The 16,549-nt window shown below is 41.5% G+C and overlaps 26 non-coding genes across 26 annotated transcripts; all 26 read left to right on the forward strand.

The window, feature by feature from the left end:
* Positions 1-1,611: 1,611 nt before the first annotated feature.
* Positions 1,612-1,730, forward strand: LOC141318197 (5S ribosomal RNA). Its single transcript, XR_012352527.1, has one exon. It is a non-coding gene; the product is annotated as a 5S ribosomal RNA (ribosomal RNA).
* A 753-nt stretch (positions 1,731-2,483) lies between these two features.
* On the forward strand, positions 2,484-2,602 carry LOC141294990 (5S ribosomal RNA). The gene has a single exon (XR_012340994.1). It is a non-coding gene; the product is annotated as a 5S ribosomal RNA (ribosomal RNA).
* An 84-nt stretch (positions 2,603-2,686) lies between these two features.
* Positions 2,687-2,805, forward strand: LOC141319134 (5S ribosomal RNA). The gene has a single exon (XR_012353408.1). It is a non-coding gene; the product is annotated as a 5S ribosomal RNA (ribosomal RNA).
* A 753-nt stretch (positions 2,806-3,558) lies between these two features.
* LOC141317996 (5S ribosomal RNA) lies at positions 3,559-3,677 on the forward strand. Its single transcript, XR_012352339.1, has one exon. It is a non-coding gene; the product is annotated as a 5S ribosomal RNA (ribosomal RNA).
* Positions 3,678-3,761: 84 nt separating this feature from the next.
* LOC141300777 (5S ribosomal RNA) lies at positions 3,762-3,880 on the forward strand. Its single transcript, XR_012342040.1, has one exon. It is a non-coding gene; the product is annotated as a 5S ribosomal RNA (ribosomal RNA).
* Positions 3,881-4,633: 753 nt separating this feature from the next.
* On the forward strand, positions 4,634-4,752 carry LOC141317775 (5S ribosomal RNA). The gene has a single exon (XR_012352132.1). It is a non-coding gene; the product is annotated as a 5S ribosomal RNA (ribosomal RNA).
* Positions 4,753-5,505: 753 nt separating this feature from the next.
* Positions 5,506-5,624, forward strand: LOC141300784 (5S ribosomal RNA). Its single transcript, XR_012342041.1, has one exon. It is a non-coding gene; the product is annotated as a 5S ribosomal RNA (ribosomal RNA).
* An 84-nt stretch (positions 5,625-5,708) lies between these two features.
* LOC141317642 (5S ribosomal RNA) lies at positions 5,709-5,827 on the forward strand. The gene has a single exon (XR_012352008.1). It is a non-coding gene; the product is annotated as a 5S ribosomal RNA (ribosomal RNA).
* Positions 5,828-5,911: 84 nt separating this feature from the next.
* Positions 5,912-6,030, forward strand: LOC141318420 (5S ribosomal RNA). Its single transcript, XR_012352738.1, has one exon. It is a non-coding gene; the product is annotated as a 5S ribosomal RNA (ribosomal RNA).
* A 753-nt stretch (positions 6,031-6,783) lies between these two features.
* LOC141310602 (5S ribosomal RNA) lies at positions 6,784-6,902 on the forward strand. The gene has a single exon (XR_012348086.1). It is a non-coding gene; the product is annotated as a 5S ribosomal RNA (ribosomal RNA).
* Positions 6,903-6,986: 84 nt separating this feature from the next.
* On the forward strand, positions 6,987-7,105 carry LOC141300792 (5S ribosomal RNA). Its single transcript, XR_012342043.1, has one exon. It is a non-coding gene; the product is annotated as a 5S ribosomal RNA (ribosomal RNA).
* Positions 7,106-7,858: 753 nt separating this feature from the next.
* LOC141300797 (5S ribosomal RNA) lies at positions 7,859-7,977 on the forward strand. The gene has a single exon (XR_012342044.1). It is a non-coding gene; the product is annotated as a 5S ribosomal RNA (ribosomal RNA).
* Positions 7,978-8,730: 753 nt separating this feature from the next.
* LOC141317997 (5S ribosomal RNA) lies at positions 8,731-8,849 on the forward strand. Its single transcript, XR_012352340.1, has one exon. It is a non-coding gene; the product is annotated as a 5S ribosomal RNA (ribosomal RNA).
* Positions 8,850-8,933: 84 nt separating this feature from the next.
* On the forward strand, positions 8,934-9,052 carry LOC141300803 (5S ribosomal RNA). The gene has a single exon (XR_012342045.1). It is a non-coding gene; the product is annotated as a 5S ribosomal RNA (ribosomal RNA).
* Positions 9,053-9,805: 753 nt separating this feature from the next.
* LOC141300810 (5S ribosomal RNA) lies at positions 9,806-9,924 on the forward strand. Its single transcript, XR_012342046.1, has one exon. It is a non-coding gene; the product is annotated as a 5S ribosomal RNA (ribosomal RNA).
* An 84-nt stretch (positions 9,925-10,008) lies between these two features.
* LOC141317776 (5S ribosomal RNA) lies at positions 10,009-10,127 on the forward strand. Its single transcript, XR_012352133.1, has one exon. It is a non-coding gene; the product is annotated as a 5S ribosomal RNA (ribosomal RNA).
* Positions 10,128-10,880: 753 nt separating this feature from the next.
* Positions 10,881-10,999, forward strand: LOC141300818 (5S ribosomal RNA). The gene has a single exon (XR_012342047.1). It is a non-coding gene; the product is annotated as a 5S ribosomal RNA (ribosomal RNA).
* A 753-nt stretch (positions 11,000-11,752) lies between these two features.
* Positions 11,753-11,871, forward strand: LOC141295001 (5S ribosomal RNA). Its single transcript, XR_012340995.1, has one exon. It is a non-coding gene; the product is annotated as a 5S ribosomal RNA (ribosomal RNA).
* An 84-nt stretch (positions 11,872-11,955) lies between these two features.
* LOC141344867 (5S ribosomal RNA) lies at positions 11,956-12,074 on the forward strand. The gene has a single exon (XR_012356856.1). It is a non-coding gene; the product is annotated as a 5S ribosomal RNA (ribosomal RNA).
* A 753-nt stretch (positions 12,075-12,827) lies between these two features.
* Positions 12,828-12,946, forward strand: LOC141317875 (5S ribosomal RNA). The gene has a single exon (XR_012352227.1). It is a non-coding gene; the product is annotated as a 5S ribosomal RNA (ribosomal RNA).
* An 84-nt stretch (positions 12,947-13,030) lies between these two features.
* On the forward strand, positions 13,031-13,149 carry LOC141300825 (5S ribosomal RNA). The gene has a single exon (XR_012342048.1). It is a non-coding gene; the product is annotated as a 5S ribosomal RNA (ribosomal RNA).
* A 753-nt stretch (positions 13,150-13,902) lies between these two features.
* LOC141317777 (5S ribosomal RNA) lies at positions 13,903-14,021 on the forward strand. Its single transcript, XR_012352134.1, has one exon. It is a non-coding gene; the product is annotated as a 5S ribosomal RNA (ribosomal RNA).
* A 753-nt stretch (positions 14,022-14,774) lies between these two features.
* Positions 14,775-14,893, forward strand: LOC141300843 (5S ribosomal RNA). The gene has a single exon (XR_012342051.1). It is a non-coding gene; the product is annotated as a 5S ribosomal RNA (ribosomal RNA).
* An 84-nt stretch (positions 14,894-14,977) lies between these two features.
* LOC141317643 (5S ribosomal RNA) lies at positions 14,978-15,096 on the forward strand. Its single transcript, XR_012352009.1, has one exon. It is a non-coding gene; the product is annotated as a 5S ribosomal RNA (ribosomal RNA).
* Positions 15,097-15,180: 84 nt separating this feature from the next.
* On the forward strand, positions 15,181-15,299 carry LOC141318999 (5S ribosomal RNA). The gene has a single exon (XR_012353280.1). It is a non-coding gene; the product is annotated as a 5S ribosomal RNA (ribosomal RNA).
* Positions 15,300-16,052: 753 nt separating this feature from the next.
* On the forward strand, positions 16,053-16,171 carry LOC141300851 (5S ribosomal RNA). The gene has a single exon (XR_012342052.1). It is a non-coding gene; the product is annotated as a 5S ribosomal RNA (ribosomal RNA).
* The last annotated feature ends 378 nt before the right edge of the window (positions 16,172-16,549 follow it).

Here is a 16,549-nt window from a genome sequence, read left to right on the forward strand (position 1 = left end):
AAGACATTAACTAGTAGATGTAACAAGGCAGAATTTTGTTGAATTGAAGTGCTTTTACTGACATATTTGACTAACACCATTCATTTTGATTCAATTCGTTGGAAATAAGCTACACTGACATGGTAAAACAATGTTCAATCTACAAGTTTAAATGACATTCATATAACATATTCAAACCTTTCCAAGTTTATTAGATTGGTTTAGATGCATAATGGGTGCTACGATTAAATCATGTTCACTGAACAATTTATTTTTTTGAGTGGGTGGCGTGACGAAAATGTCTAGTTTACCGGGAACTTCCAAGCCACAAGTAAGTCTGTTTTTTTCTCTCTGCCATTTACATGTTTATTCACGTGCAACCTGGGCGGTTTTGTAAACTTTTAATGGCCGTTATGCTAAGTTACCTGCGTTGAAGCCGAACTAGCAGCTCAAAGAGGAGAGGCTCTCCGGTGTGCGTGCGCGCGCGTGCGGTTGGGGATGTCAGTAGCTTAACTTACACAGCCGAAGTCCTGCTGTTGATCATGTCAGTGTTAACGTTACAGGCCATGTTACTGTTAGCCGCTGTTGTGATGTATTCATACTTAGCGGCAACAACTACATACCGACAGACACCTAATGTTAACTTCTTTTTTTTTTTTTTGTAAAACCGGACTTTTAGCCTTGTTCGGTGCATATGGTGCTTGTGGCGTGTGTTTATTTTTGACCCTGCATTAACCACAGGTTAAGTTAGCCAACACGGCTAATGTTAGTAACTTAAATGTTCCAGTCGACGGCGAAAAAAAACAGCATAACGGCCATTAAAAGTTTACAAAACCGCCCAGGTTGCACGTGAATAAACATGTAAATGGCAGAGAGAAAAAAAACAGACTTACTTGTGACTTGGAAGTTCCCGGTAAACTAGACATTTTCGTCACGCCACCATGCCAGAAGCTTCAGAGCTGACGGCAGGTTCCAGTAAAAGTGACGTAGGTCTACTTCTTCAGTATGCCGACATGCAAATTATATGCAAATTACGCTCTACTTACCCCTCCCCTCAGACCCCTCCCCTCTCCACGCCAAAACAGTGACAGAAAGTTGAAACTGAAATCCGTGACAGTGAAAAAAAACTGACATTGTAAAAAAAAATCTGTCACTGAAAAAGAGTGACATGAAGAAAAAATCTGAAGATTGTCATTGAAAAATACTAATAAATCCCAATAAAATGAAAGAATAAGATTGTAAGATTTTAATTATTTTCTTTTTTCAGTACCAATACTTGTTTCAATGCCAATACAACTGGTTTCAATACAAATGTTTCAATGCCAATGTTTCCTTGTTCAGTTCTGCTTTTGTTTTCAATGCCAGTTTTAATCTTTGATGCCAAATTTTAAAGTCACCATTCTGGCTCCATATTATGTCTCATGCTTTTAACCACTAGTCATCTCTCACAGTTAAATCTGACCCCATTTTAGTCTTGTAACTCGGCCGATAAGGCCGATTGTTACACTTGGATGGGAGACCGCCTGGGAATACCAGGTGCTGTAAGCTTTTGCCTTTTCTTCACTATTTATATAATATGCTGGCTTTTACGGAGGCTGATCTTTAAATAGCCCACTTTTTGGAGCAGCCCTCGCTTACGGCCATACCGCGCTGAGAGCGCCCGATCTCGTCTGATCTCGGAAGCTAAGCAGCGTCGGGCCTGCTTAGTACTTGGATGGCAGACCGCCTGGGAATACCAGGTGCTGTAAGCTTTTGCCTTTTCTTCACTATTTATATAATATGCTGGCTTTTAGAAAGACGTGTTTTACCGCTCTATTTATTACAATCATTTAAATGTATTATAGAGTTTTAAGTGTTTTACATGTTTTTTAGGCCATTTTATTACTCTTAACATTTTAAGTGAGTGTGTGTCTTTAAAAAATGGATGGTTGGCCTGCCATGTGACTAGACACATGACAGGAAGCAGGAAGTACAACTGTATAAGAGAGCAGCATGACAAACAAAGGACAGTCACCAAACTGTTGGATTGAGGAGTTGCTAATTTTAGAGCTCACCTTTCCATTCACCACCTGCAAACTTTGGATTACACTTTCTGTGGATTGTATATACACCGGTGGACACTCACATTGGACTTATCAACACACTGGGATTCTTGGACTGTTTTTAGGGTATGGACAAATGAACTGTATTCTTTTAACAGCGTTTACCTCGTTTTATCGTGTTGTTTTAAAGTCTTTTATGTGAACCTTGTAAATAAACCAAATCTATTTAAACCAATCTTCTTTTATGTCTCATTCTTTTAACCACTAGTCATCTCTCACAGTTAAATCTGACCCCATTTTAGTCTTGTAACTCGGCCGATAAGGCCGATTGTTACACTTGGATGGGAGACCGCCTGGGAATACCAGGTGCTGTAAGCTTTTGCCTTTTCTTCACTATTTATATAATATGCTGGCTTTTACGGAGGCTGATCTTTAAATGGCCCACTTTTTGGAGCAACCCTCGCTTACGGCCATACCGCGCTGAGAGCGCCCGATCTCGTCTGATCTCGGAAGCTAAGCAGCGTCGGGCCTGTTTAGTACTTGGATGGGAGACCGCCTGGGAATACCAGGTGCTGTAAGCTTTTGCCTTTTCTTCACTATTTATATAATATGCTGGCTTTTACGGAGGCTGATCTTTAAATAGCCCACTTTTTGGAGCAGCCCTCGCTTACGGCCATACTGCGCTGAGAGCGCCCGATCTCGTCTGATCTCGGAAGCTAAGCAGCGTCGTGCCTGCTTAGTACTTGGATGGGAGACCGCCTGGGAATACCAGGTGCTGTAAGCTTTTGCCTTTTCTTCACTACTTATTTAAAATGCTGGCTTTTAGAAAGACGTGTTTTACCGCTCTATTTATTACAATCATTTAAATGTATTATAGAGTTTTAAGTGTTTTACATGTTTTTTAGGCCATTTTATTACTCTTAACATTTTAAGTGAGTGTGTGTCTTTAAAAAATGGATGGTTGGCCTGCCATGTGACTAGACACATGATAGGAAGCAGGAAGTACAACTGTATAAGAGAGCAGCATGACAAACAAAGGACAGTCACCAAACTGTTGGATTGAGGAGTTGCTAATTTTAGAGCTCACCTTTCCATTCACCACCTGCAAACTTTGGATTACACTTTCTGTGGATTGTATATACACCGGTGGAAACTCACATTGGACTTATCAACACACTGGGATTCTTGGACTGTTTTTAGGGTATGGACAAATAAACTGTATTCTTTTAACAGCGTTTACCTCATTTTATCGTGTTGTTTTAAAGTCTTTTATGTGAACCTTGTAAATAAACCAAATCTATTTAAACCAATCTTCTTTTATGTCTCATTCTTTTAACCACTAGTCATCTCTCACAGTTAAATCTGACCCCATTTTAGTCTTGTAACTCGGCCGATAAGGCCGATTGTTACACTTGGATGGGAGACCGCCTGGGAATACCAGGTGCTGTAAGCTTTTGCCTTTTCTTCACTATTTATATAATATGCTGGCTTTTACGGAGGCTGATCTTTAAATGGCCCACTTTTTGGAGCAACCCTCGCTTACCGCCATACCGCGCTGAGAGCGCCCGATCTCGTCTGATCTCGGAAGCTAAGCAGCGTCGGGCCTGTTTAGTACTTGGATGGGAGACCGCCTGGGAATACCAGGTGCTGTAAGCTTTTGCCTTTTCTTCACTATTTATATAATATGCTGGCTTTTACGGAGGCTGATCTTTAAATAGCCCACTTTTTGGAGCAGCCCTGGCTTACGGCCATACCGCGCTGAGAGCGCCCGATCTCGTCTGATCTCGGAAGCTAAGCAGCGTCGGGCCTGCTTAGTACTTGGATGGGAGACCGCCTGGGAATACCAGGTGCTGTAAGCTTTTGCCTTTTCTTCACTACTTATTTAAAATGCTGGCTTTTAGAAAGACGTGTTTTACCGCTCTATTTATTACAATCATTTAAATGTATTATAGAGTTTTAAGTGTTTTACATGTTTTTTAGGCCATTTTATTACTCTTAACATTTTAAGTGAGTGTGTGTCTTTAAAAAATGGATGGTTGGCCTGCCATGTGACTAGACACATGATAGGAAGCAGGAAGTACAACTGTATAAGAGAGCAGCATGACAAACAAAGGACAGTCACCAAACTGTTGGATTGAGGAGTTGCTAATTTTAGAGCTCACCTTTCCATTCACCACCTGCAAACTTTGGATTACACTTTCTGTGGATTGTATATACACCGGTGGACACTCACATTGGACTTATCAACACACTGGGATTCTTGGACTGTTTTTAGGGTATGGACAAATGAACTGTATTCTTTTAACAGCGTTTACCTCGTTTTATCGTGTTGTTTTAAAGTCTTTTATGTGAACCTTGTAAATAAACCAAATCTATTTAAACCAATCTTCTTTTATGTCTCATTCTTTTAACCACTAGTCATCTCTCACAGTTAAATCTGACCCCATTTTAGTCTTGTAACTCGGCTGATAAGGCCGATTGTTACACTTGGATGGGAGACCGCCTGGGAATACCAGGTGCTGTAAGCTTTTGCCTTTTCTTCACTATTTATATAATATGCTGGCTTTTACGGAGGCTGATCTTTAAATAGCCCACTTTTTGGAGCAGCCCTCGCTTACGGCCATACCGTGCTGAGAGCGCCCGATCTCGTCTGATCTCGGAAGCTAAGCAGCGTCGGGCCTGCTTAGTACTTGGGTGGGAGACCGCCTGGGAATACCAGGTGCTGTAAGCTTTTGCCTTTTCTTCACTATTTATATAATATGCTGGCTTTTAGAAAGACGTGTTTTACCGCTCTATTTATTACAATCATTTAAATGTATTATAGAGTTTTAAGTGTTTTACATGTTTTTTAGGCCCTTTTATTACTCTTAACATTTTAAGTGAGTGTGTGTCTTTAAAAAATGGATGGTTGGCCTGCCATGTGACTAGACACATGACAGGAAGCAGGAAGTACAACTGTATAAGAGAGCAGCATGACAAACAAAGGACAGTCACCAAACTGTTGGATTGAGGAGTTGCTAATTTTAGAGCTCACCTTTCCATTCACCACCTGCAAACTTTGGATTACACTTTCTGTGGATTGTATATACACCGGTGGACACTCACATTGGACTTATCAACACACTGGGATTCTTGGACTGTTTTTAGGGTATGGACAAATGAACTGTATTCTTTTAACAGCGTTTACCTCGTTTTATCGTGTTGTTTTAAAGTCTTTTATGTGAACCTTGTAAATAAACCAAATCTATTTAAACCAATCTTCTTTTATGTCTCATTCTTTTAACCACTAGTCATCTCTCACAGTTAAATCTGACCCCATTTTAGTCTTGTAACTCGGCCGATAAGGCCGATTGTTACACTTGGATGGGAGACCGCCTGGGAATACCAGGTGCTGTAAGCTTTTGCCTTTTCTTCACTATTTATATAATATGCTGGCTTTTACGGAGGCTGATCTTTAAATAGCCCACTTTTTGGAGCAGCCCTCGCTTACGGCCATACCGCGCTGAGAGCGCCCGATCTCGTCTGATCTCGGAAGCTAAGCAGCGTCGGGCCTGCTTAGTACTTGGATGGGAGACCGCCTGGGAATACCAGGTGCTGTAAGCTTTTGCCTTTTCTTCACTATTTATATAATATGCTGGCTTTTACGGAGGCTGATCTTTAAATGGCCCACTTTTTGGAGCAGCCCTCGCTTACGGCCATACTGCGCTGAGAGCGCCCGATCTCGTCTGATCTCGGAAGCTAAGCAGCGTCGGGCCTGCTTAGTACTTGGATGGGAGACCGCCTGGGAATACCAGGTGCTGTAAGCTTTTGCCTTTTCTTCACTATTTATATAATATGCTGGCTTTTACGGAGGCTGATCTTTAAATAGCCCACTTTTTGGAGCAGCCCTCGCTTACGGCCATACTGCGCTGAGAGCGCCCGATCTCGTCTGATCTCGGAAGCTAAGCAGCGACGGGCCTGCTTAGTACTTGGATGGGAGACCGCCTGGGAATACCAGGTGCTGTAAGCTTTTGCCTTTTCTTCACTATTTATATAATATGCTGGCTTTTAGAAAGACGTGTTTTACCGCTCTATTTATTACAATCATTTAAATGTATTATAGAGTTTTAAGTGTTTTACATGTTTTTTAGGCCATTTTATTACTCTTAACATTTTAAGTGAGTGTGTGTCTTTAAAAAATGGATGGTTGGCCTGCCATGTGACTAGACACATGACAGAAAGCAGGAAGTACAACTGTATAAGAGAGCAGCATGACAAACAAAGGACAGTCACCAAACTGTTGGATTGAGGAGTTGCTAATTTTAGAGCTCACCTTTCCATTCACCACCTACAAACTTTGGATTACACTTTCTGTGGATTGTATATACACCGGTGGACACTCACATTGGACTTATCAACACACTGGGATTCTTGGACTGTTTTTAGGGTATGGACAAATGAACTGTATTCTTTTAACAGCGTTTACCTCGTTTTATCGTGTTGTTTTAAAGTCTTTTATGTGAACCTTGTAAATAAACCAAATCTATTTAAACCAATCTTCTTTTATGTCTCATTCTTTTAACCACTAGTCATCTCTCACAGTTAAATCTGACCCCATTTAAGTCTTGTAACTCGGCTGATAAGGCCGATTGTTACACTTGGATGGGAGACCGCCTGGGAATACCAGGTGCTGTAAGCTTTTGCCTTTTCTTCACTATTTATATAATATGCTGGCTTTTACGGAGGCTGATCTTTAAATGGCCCACTTTTTGGAGCAGCCCTCGCTTACGGCCATACCGCGCTGAGAGCGCCCGATCTCGTCTGATCTCGGAAGCTAAACAGCGTCGGGCCTGTTTAGTACTTGGATGGGAGACCGCCTGGGAATACCAGGTGCTGTAAGCTTTTGTCTTTTCTTCACTATTTATATAATATGCTGGCTTTTACGGAGGCTGATCTTTAAATAGCCCACTTTTTGGAGCAGCCCTGGCTTACGGCCATACCGCGCTGAGAGCGCCCGATCTCGTCTGATCTCGGAAGCTAAGCAGCGTCGGGCCTGCTTAGTACTTGGATGGGAGACCGCCTGGGAATACCAGGTGCTGTAAGCTTTTGTCTTTTCTTCACTATTTATATAATATGCTGGCTTTTAGAAAGACGTGTTTTACCGCTCTATTTATTACAATCATTTAAATGTATTATAGAGTTTTAAGTGTTTTACATGTTTTTTAGGCCATTTTATTACTCTTAACATTTTAAGTGAGTGTGTGTCTTTAAAAAATGGATGGTTGGCCTGCCATGTGACTAGACACATGACAGGAAGCAGGAAGTACAACTGTATAAGAGAGCAGCATGACAAACAAAGGACAGTCACCAAACTGTTGGATTGAGGAGTTGCTAATTTTAGAGCTCACCTTTCCATTCACCACCTGCAAACTTTGGATTACACTTTCTGTGGATTGTATATACACCGGTGGACACTCACATTGGACTTATCAACACACTGGGATTCTTGGACTGTTTTTAGGGTATGGACAAATGAACTGTATTCTTTTAACAGCGTTTACCTCATTTTATCGTGTTGTTTTAAAGTCTTTTATGTGAACCTTGTAAATAAACCAAATCTATTTAAACCAATCTTCTTTTATGTCTCATTCTTTTAACCACTAGTCATCTCTCACAGTTAAATCTGACCCCATTTTAGTCTTGTAACTCGGCCGATAAGGCCGATTGTTACACTTGGATGGGAGACCGCCTGGGAATACCAGGTGCTGTAAGCTTTTGCCTTTTCTTCACTATTTATATAATATGCTGGCTTTTACGGAGGCTGATCTTTAAATAGCCCACTTTTTGGAGCAGCCCTCGCTTACGGCCATACCGCGCTGAGAGCGCCCGATCTCGTCTGATCTCGGAAGCTAAGCAGCGTCGGGCCTGCTTAGTACTTGGATGGGAGACCGCCTGGGAATACCAGGTGCTGTAAGCTTTTGCCTTTTCTTCACTATTTATATAATATGCTGGCTTTTAGAAAGACGTGTTTTACCGCTCTATTTATTACAATCATTTAAATGTATTATAGAGTTTTAAGTGTTTTACATGTTTTTTAGGCCATTTTATTACTCTTAACATTTTAAGTGAGTGTGTGTCTTTAAAAAATGGATGGTTGGCCTGCCATGTGACTAGACACATGACAGAAAGCAGGAAGTACAACTGTATAAGAGAGCAGCATGACAAACAAAGGACAGTCACCAAACTGTTGGATTGAGGAGTTGCTAATTTTAGAGCTCACCTTTCCATTCACCACCTGCAAACTTTGGATTACACTTTCTGTGGATTGTATATACACCGGTGGACACTCACATTGGACTTATCAACACACTGGGATTCTTGGACTGTTTTTAGGGTATGGACAAATGAACTGTATTCTTTTAACAGCGTTTACCTCGTTTTATCGTGTTGTTTTAAAGTCTTTTATGTGAACCTTGTAAATAAACCAAATCTATTTAAACCAATCTTCTTTTATGTCTCATTCTTTTAACCACTAGTCATCTCTCACAGTTAAATCTGACCCCATTTTAGTCTTGTAACTCGGCCGATAAGGCCGATTGTTACACTTGGATGGGAGACCGCCTGGGAATACCAGGTGCTGTAAGCTTTTGCCTTTTCTTCACTATTTATATAATATGCTGGCTTTTACGGAGGCTGATCTTTAAATGGCCCACTTTTTGGAGCAACCCTCGCTTACCGCCATACCGCGCTGAGAGCGCCCGATCTCGTCTGATCTCGGAAGCTAAGCAGCGTCGGGCCTGTTTAGTACTTGGATGGGAGACCGCCTGGGAATACCAGGTGCTGTAAGCTTTTGCCTTTTCTTCACTATTTATATAATATGCTGGCTTTTACGGAGGCTGATCTTTAAATAGCCCACTTTTTGGAGCAGCCCTGGCTTACGGCCATACCGCGCTGAGAGCGCCCGATCTCGTCTGATCTCGGAAGCTAAGCAGCGTCGGGCCTGCTTAGTACTTGGATGGGAGACCGCCTGGGAATACCAGGTGCTGTAAGCTTTTGCCTTTTCTTCACTACTTATTTAAAATGCTGGCTTTTAGAAAGACGTGTTTTACCGCTCTATTTATTACAATCATTTAAATGTATTATAGAGTTTTAAGTGTTTTACATGTTTTTTAGGCCATTTTATTACTCTTAACATTTTAAGTGAGTGTGTGTCTTTAAAAAATGGATGGTTGGCCTGCCATGTGACTAGACACATGATAGGAAGCAGGAAGTACAACTGTATAAGAGAGCAGCATGACAAACAAAGGACAGTCACCAAACTGTTGGATTGAGGAGTTGCTAATTTTAGAGCTCACCTTTCCATTCACCACCTGCAAACTTTGGATTACACTTTCTGTGGATTGTATATACACCGGTGGAAACTCACATTGGACTTATCAACACACTGGGATTCTTGGACTGTTTTTAGGGTATGGACAAATAAACTGTATTCTTTTAACAGCGTTTACCTCATTTTATCGTGTTGTTTTAAAGTCTTTTATGTGAACCTTGTAAATAAACCAAATCTATTTAAACCAATCTTCTTTTATGTCTCATTCTTTTAACCACTAGTCATCTCTCACAGTTAAATCTGACCCCATTTTAGTCTTGTAACTCGGCCGATAAGGCCGATTGTTACACTTGGATGGGAGACCGCCTGGGAATACCAGGTGCTGTAAGCTTTTGCCTTTTCTTCACTATTTATATAATATGCTGGCTTTTACGGAGGCTGATCTTTAAATAGCCCACTTTTTGGAGCAGCCCTCGCTTACGGCCATACCGCGCTGAGAGCGCCCGATCTCGTCTGATCTCGGAAGCTAAGCAGCGTCGGGCCTGCTTAGTACTTGGATGGGAGACCGCCTGGGAATACCAGGTGCTGTAAGCTTTTGCCTTTTCTTCACTATTTATATAATATGCTGGCTTTTACGGAGGCTGATCTTTAAATAGCCCACTTTTTGGAGCAGCCCTCGCTTACGGCCATACCGTGCTGAGAGCGCCCGATCTCGTCTGATCTCGGAAGCTAAGCAGCGTCGGGCCTGCTTAGTACTTGGGTGGGAGACCGCCTGGGAATACCAGGTGCTGTAAGCTTTTGCCTTTTCTTCACTATTTATATAATATGCTGGCTTTTAGAAAGACGTGTTTTACCGCTCTATTTATTACAATCATTTAAATGTATTATAGAGTTTTAAGTGTTTTACATGTTTTTTAGGCCCTTTTATTACTCTTAACATTTTAAGTGAGTGTGTGTCTTTAAAAAATGGATGGTTGGCCTGCCATGTGACTAGACACATGACAGGAAGCAGGAAGTACAACTGTATAAGAGAGCAGCATGACAAACAAAGGACAGTCACCAAACTGTTGGATTGAGGAGTTGCTAATTTTAGAGCTCACCTTTCCATTCACCACCTGCAAACTTTGGATTACACTTTCTGTGGATTGTATATACACCGGTGGACACTCACATTGGACTTATCAACACACTGGGATTCTTGGACTGTTTTTAGGGTATGGACAAATGAACTGTATTCTTTTAACAGCGTTTACCTCGTTTTATCGTGTTGTTTTAAAGTCTTTTATGTGAACCTTGTAAATAAACCAAATCTATTTAAACCAATCTTCTTTTATGTCTCATGCTTTTAACCACTAGTCATCTCTCACAGTTAAATCTGACCCCATTTTAGTCTTGTAACTCGGCCGATAAGGCCGATTGTTACACTTGGATGGGAGACCGCCTGGGAATACCAGGTGCTGTAAGCTTTTGCCTTTTCTTCACTATTTATATAATATGCTGGCTTTTACGGAGGCTGATCTTTAAATAGCCCACTTTTTGGAGCAGCCCTCGCTTACGGCCATACCGCGCTGAGAGCGCCCGATCTCGTCTGATCTCGGAAGCTAAGCAGCGTCGGGCCTGCTTAGTACTTGGATGGGAGACCGCCTGGGAATACCAGGTGCTGTAAGCTTTTGCCTTTTCTTCACTATTTATATAATATGCTGGCTTTTAGAAAGACGTGTTTTACCGCTCTATTTATTACAATCATTTAAATGTATTATAGAGTTTTAAGTGTTTTACATGTTTTTTAGGCCATTTTATTACTCTTAACATTTTAAGTGAGTGTGTGTCTTTAAAAAATGGATGGTTGGCCTGCCATGTGACTAGACACATGACAGGAAGCAGGAAGTACAACTGTATAAGAGAGCAGCATGACAAACAAAGGACAGTCACCAAACTGTTGGATTGAGGAGTTGCTAATTTTAGAGCTCACCTTTCCATTCACCACCTGCAAACTTTGGATTACACTTTCTGTGGATTGTATATACCCCGGTGGACACTCACATTGGACTTATCAACACACTGGGATTCTTGGACTGTTTTTAGGGTATGGACAAATGAACTGTATTCTTTTAACAGCGTTTACCTCGTTTTATCGTGTTGTTTTAAAGTCTTTTATGTGAACCTTGTAAATAAACCAAATCTATTTAAACCAATCTTCTTTTATGTCTCATTCTTTTAACCACTAGTCATCTCTCACAGTTAAATCTGACCCCATTTTAGTCTTGTAACTCGGCCGATAAGGCCGATTGTTACACTTGGATGGGAGACCGCCTGGGAATACCAGGTGCTGTAAGCTTTTGCCTTTTCTTCACTATTTATATAATATGCTGGCTTTTACGGAGGCTGATCTTTAAATGGCCCACTTTTTGGAGCAACCCTCGCTTACGGCCATACCGCGCTGAGAGCGCCCGATCTCGTCTGATCTCGGAAGCTAAGCAGCGTCGGGCCTGTTTAGTACTTGGATGGGAGACCGCCTGGGAATACCAGGTGCTGTAAGCTTTTGCCTTTTCTTCACTATTTATATAATATGCTGGCTTTTACGGAGGCTGATCTTTAAATAGCCCACTTTTTGGAGCAGCCCTCGCTTACGGCCATACTGCGCTGAGAGCGCCCGATCTCGTCTGATCTCGGAAGCTAAGCAGCGTCGTGCCTGCTTAATACTTGGATGGGAGACCGCCTGGGAATACCAGGTGCTGTAAGCTTTTGCCTTTTCTTCACTACTTATTTAAAATGCTGGCTTTTAGAAAGACGTGTTTTACCGCTCTATTTATTACAATCATTTAAATGTATTATAGAGTTTTAAGTGTTTTACATGTTTTTTAGGCCATTTTATTACTCTTAACATTTTAAGTGAGTGTGTGTCTTTAAAAAATGGATGGTTGGCCTGCCATGTGACTAGACACATGATAGGAAGCAGGAAGTACAACTGTATAAGAGAGCAGCATGACAAACAAAGGACAGTCACCAAACTGTTGGATTGAGGAGTTGCTAATTTTAGAGCTCACCTTTCCATTCACCACCTGCAAACTTTGGATTACACTTTCTGTGGATTGTATATACACCGGTGGAAACTCACATTGGACTTATCAACACACTGGGATTCTTGGACTGTTTTTAGGGTATGGACAAATAAACTGTATTCTTTTAACAGCGTTTACCTCATTTTATCGTGTTGTTTTAAAGTCTTTTATGTGAACCTTGTAAATAAACCAAATCTATTTAAACCAATCTTCTTTTATGTCTCATTCTTTTAACCACTAGTCATCTCTCACAGTTAAATCTGACCCCATTTTAGTCTTGTAACTCGGCCGATAAGGCCGATTGTTACACTTGGATGGGAGACCGCCTGGGAATACCAGGTGCTGTAAGCTTTTGCCTTTTCTTCACTATTTATATAATATGCTGGCTTTTACGGAGGCTGATCTTTAAATGGCCCACTTTTTGGAGCAACCCTCGCTTACCGCCATACCGCGCTGAGAGCGCCCGATCTCGTCTGATCTCGGAAGCTAAGCAGCGTCGGGCCTGTTTAGTACTTGGATGGGAGACCACCTGGGAATACCAGGTGCTGTAAGCTTTTGCCTTTTCTTCACTATTTATATAATATGCTGGCTTTTACGGAGGCTGATCTTTAAATAGCCCACTTTTTGGAGCAGCCCTGGCTTACGGCCATACCGCGCTGAGAGCGCCCGATCTCGTCTGATCTCGGAAGCTAAGCAGCGTCGGGCCTGCTTAGTACTTGGATGGGAGACCGCCTGGGAATACCAGGTGCTGTAAGCTTTTGCCTTTTCTTCACTACTTATTTAAAATGCTGGCTTTTAGAAAGACGTGTTTTACCGCTCTATTTATTACAATCATTTAAATGTATTATAGAGTTTTAAGTGTTTTACATGTTTTTTAGGCCATTTTATTACTCTTAACATTTTAAGTGAGTGTGTGTCTTTAAAAAATGGATGGTTGGCCTGCCATGTGACTAGACACATGATAGGAAGCAGGAAGTACAACTGTATAAGAGAGCAGCATGACAAACAAAGGACAGTCACCAAACTGTTGGATTGAGGAGTTGCTAATTTTAGAGCTCACCTTTCCATTCACCACCTGCAAACTTTGGATTACACTTTCTGTGGATTGTATATACACCGGTGGACACTCACATTGGACTTATCAACACACTGGGATTCTTGGACTGTTTTTAGGGTATGGACAAATGAACTGTATTCTTTTAACAGCGTTTACCTCGTTTTATCGTGTTGTTTTAAAGTCTTTTATGTGAACCTTGTAAATAAACCAAATCTATTTAAACCAATCTTCTTTTATGTCTCATTCTTTTAACCACTAGTCATCTCTCACAGTTAAATCTGACCCCATTTTAGTCTTGTAACTCGGCTGATAAGGCCGATTGTTACACTTGGATGGGAGACCGCCTGGGAATACCAGGTGCTGTAAGCTTTTGCCTTTTCTTCACTATTTATATAATATGCTGGCTTTTACGGAGGCTGATCTTTAAATAGCCCACTTTTTGGAGCAGCCCTCGCTTACGGCCATACCGTGCTGAGAGCGCCCGATCTCGTCTGATCTCGGAAGCTAAGCAGCGTCGGGCCTGCTTAGTACTTGGGTGGGAGACCGCCTGGGAATACCAGGTGCTGTAAGCTTTTGCCTTTTCTTCACTATTTATATAATATGCTGGCTTTTAGAAAGACGTGTTTTACCGCTCTATTTATTACAATCATTTAAATGTATTATAGAGTTTTAAGTGTTTTACATGTTTTTTAGGCCCTTTTATTACTCTTAACATTTTAAGTGAGTGTGTGTCTTTAAAAAATGGATGGTTGGCCTGCCATGTGACTAGACACATGACAGGAAGCAGGAAGTACAACTGTATAAGAGAGCAGCATGACAAACAAAGGACAGTCACCAAACTGTTGGATTGAGGAGTTGCTAATTTTAGAGCTCACCTTTCCATTCACCACCTGCAAACTTTGGATTACACTTTCTGTGGATTGTATATACACCGGTGGACACTCACATTGGACTTATCAACACACTGGGATTCTTGGACTGTTTTTAGGGTATGGACAAATGAACTGTATTCTTTTAACAGCGTTTACCTCGTTTTATCGTGTTGTTTTAAAGTCTTTTATGTGAACCTTGTAAATAAACCAAATCTATTTAAACCAATCTTCTTTTATGTCTCATTCTTTTAACCACTAGTCATCTCTCACAGTTAAATCTGACCCCATTTTAGTCTTGTAACTCGGCCGATAAGGCCGATTGTTACACTTGGATGGGAGACCGCCTGGGAATACCAGGTGCTGTAAGCTTTTGCCTTTTCTTCACTATTTATATAATATGCTGGCTTTTACGGAGGCTGATCTTTAAATAGCCCACTTTTTGGAGCAGCCCTCGCTTACGGCCATACCGCGCTGAGAGCGCCCGATCTCGTCTGATCTCGGAAGCTAAGCAGCGTCGGGCCTGCTTAGTACTTGGATGGGAGACCGCCTGGGAATACCAGGTGCTGTAAGCTTTTGCCTTTTCTTCACTATTTATATAATATGCTGGCTTTTACGGAGGCTGATCTTTAAATGGCCCACTTTTTGGAGCAGCCCTCGCTTACGGCCATACTGCGCTGAGAGCGCCCGATCTCGTCTGATCTCGGAAGCTAAGCAGCGTCGGGCCTGCTTAGTACTTGGATGGGAGACCGCCTGGGAATACCAGGTGCTGTAAGCTTTTGCCTTTTCTTCACTATTTATATAATATGCTGGCTTTTACGGAGGCTGATCTTTAAATAGCCCACTTTTTGGAGCAGCCCTCGCTTACGGCCATACTGCGCTGAGAGCGCCTGATCTCGTCTGATCTCGGAAGCTAAGCAGCGACGGGCCTGCTTAGTACTTGGATGGGAGACCGCCTGGGAATACCAGGTGCTGTAAGCTTTTGCCTTTTCTTCACTATTTATATAATATGCTGGCTTTTAGAAAGACGTGTTTTACCGCTCTATTTATTACAATCATTTAAATGTATTATAGAGTTTTAAGTGTTTTACATGTTTTTTAGGCCATTTTATTACTCTTAACATTTTAAGTGAGTGTGTGTCTTTAAAAAATGGATGGTTGGCCTGCCATGTGACTAGACACATGACAGAAAGCAGGAAGTACAACTGTATAAGAGAGCAGCATGACAAACAAAGGACAGTCACCAAACTGTTGGATTGAGGAGTTGCTAATTTTAGAGCTCACCTTTCCATTCACCACCTACAAACTTTGGATTACACTTTCTGTGGATTGTATATACACCGGTGGACACTCACATTGGACTTATCAACACACTGGGATTCTTGGACTGTTTTTAGGGTATGGACAAATGAACTGTATTCTTTTAACAGCGTTTACCTCGTTTTATCGTGTTGTTTTAAAGTCTTTTATGTGAACCTTGTAAATAAACCAAATCTATTTAAACCAATCTTCTTTTATGTCTCATTCTTTTAACCACTAGTCATCTCTCACAGTTAAATCTGACCCCATTTAAGTCTTGTAACTCGGCTGATAAGGCCGATTGTTACACTTGGATGGGAGACCGCCTGGGAATACCAGGTGCTGTAAGCTTTTGCCTTTTCTTCACTATTTATATAATATGCTGGCTTTTACGGAGGCTGATCTTTAAATAGCCCACTTTTTGGAGCAGCCCTCGCTTACGGCCATACCGCGCTGAGAGCGCCCGATCTCGTCTGATCTCGGAAGCTAAGCAGCGTCGGGCCTGCTTAGTACTTGGATGGGAGACCGCCTGGGAATACCAGGTGCTGTAAGCTTTTGCCTTTTCTTCACTATTTATATAATATGCTGGCTTTTAGAAAGACGTGTTTTACCGCTCTATTTATTACAATCATTTAAATGTATTATAGAGTTTTAAGTGTTTTACATGTTTTTTAGGCCATTTTATTACTCTTAACATTTTAAGTGAGTGTGTGTCTTTAAAAAATGGATGGTTGGCCTGCCATGTGACTAGACACATGACAGAAAGCAGGAAGTACAACTGTATAAGAGAGCAGCATGACAAACAAAGGACAGTCACCAAACTGTTGGATTGAGGAGTTGCTAATTTTAGAGCTCACCTTTCCATTCACCACCTGCAAACTTTGGATTACACTTTCTGTGGATTGTATATACACCGGTGGACACTCACATTG

This window comes from Garra rufa, chromosome 1, assembly GCF_049309525.1.
Source record: "Garra rufa chromosome 1, GarRuf1.0, whole genome shotgun sequence".
Classification (NCBI taxonomy): domain Eukaryota; kingdom Metazoa; phylum Chordata; class Actinopteri; order Cypriniformes; family Cyprinidae; genus Garra; species Garra rufa.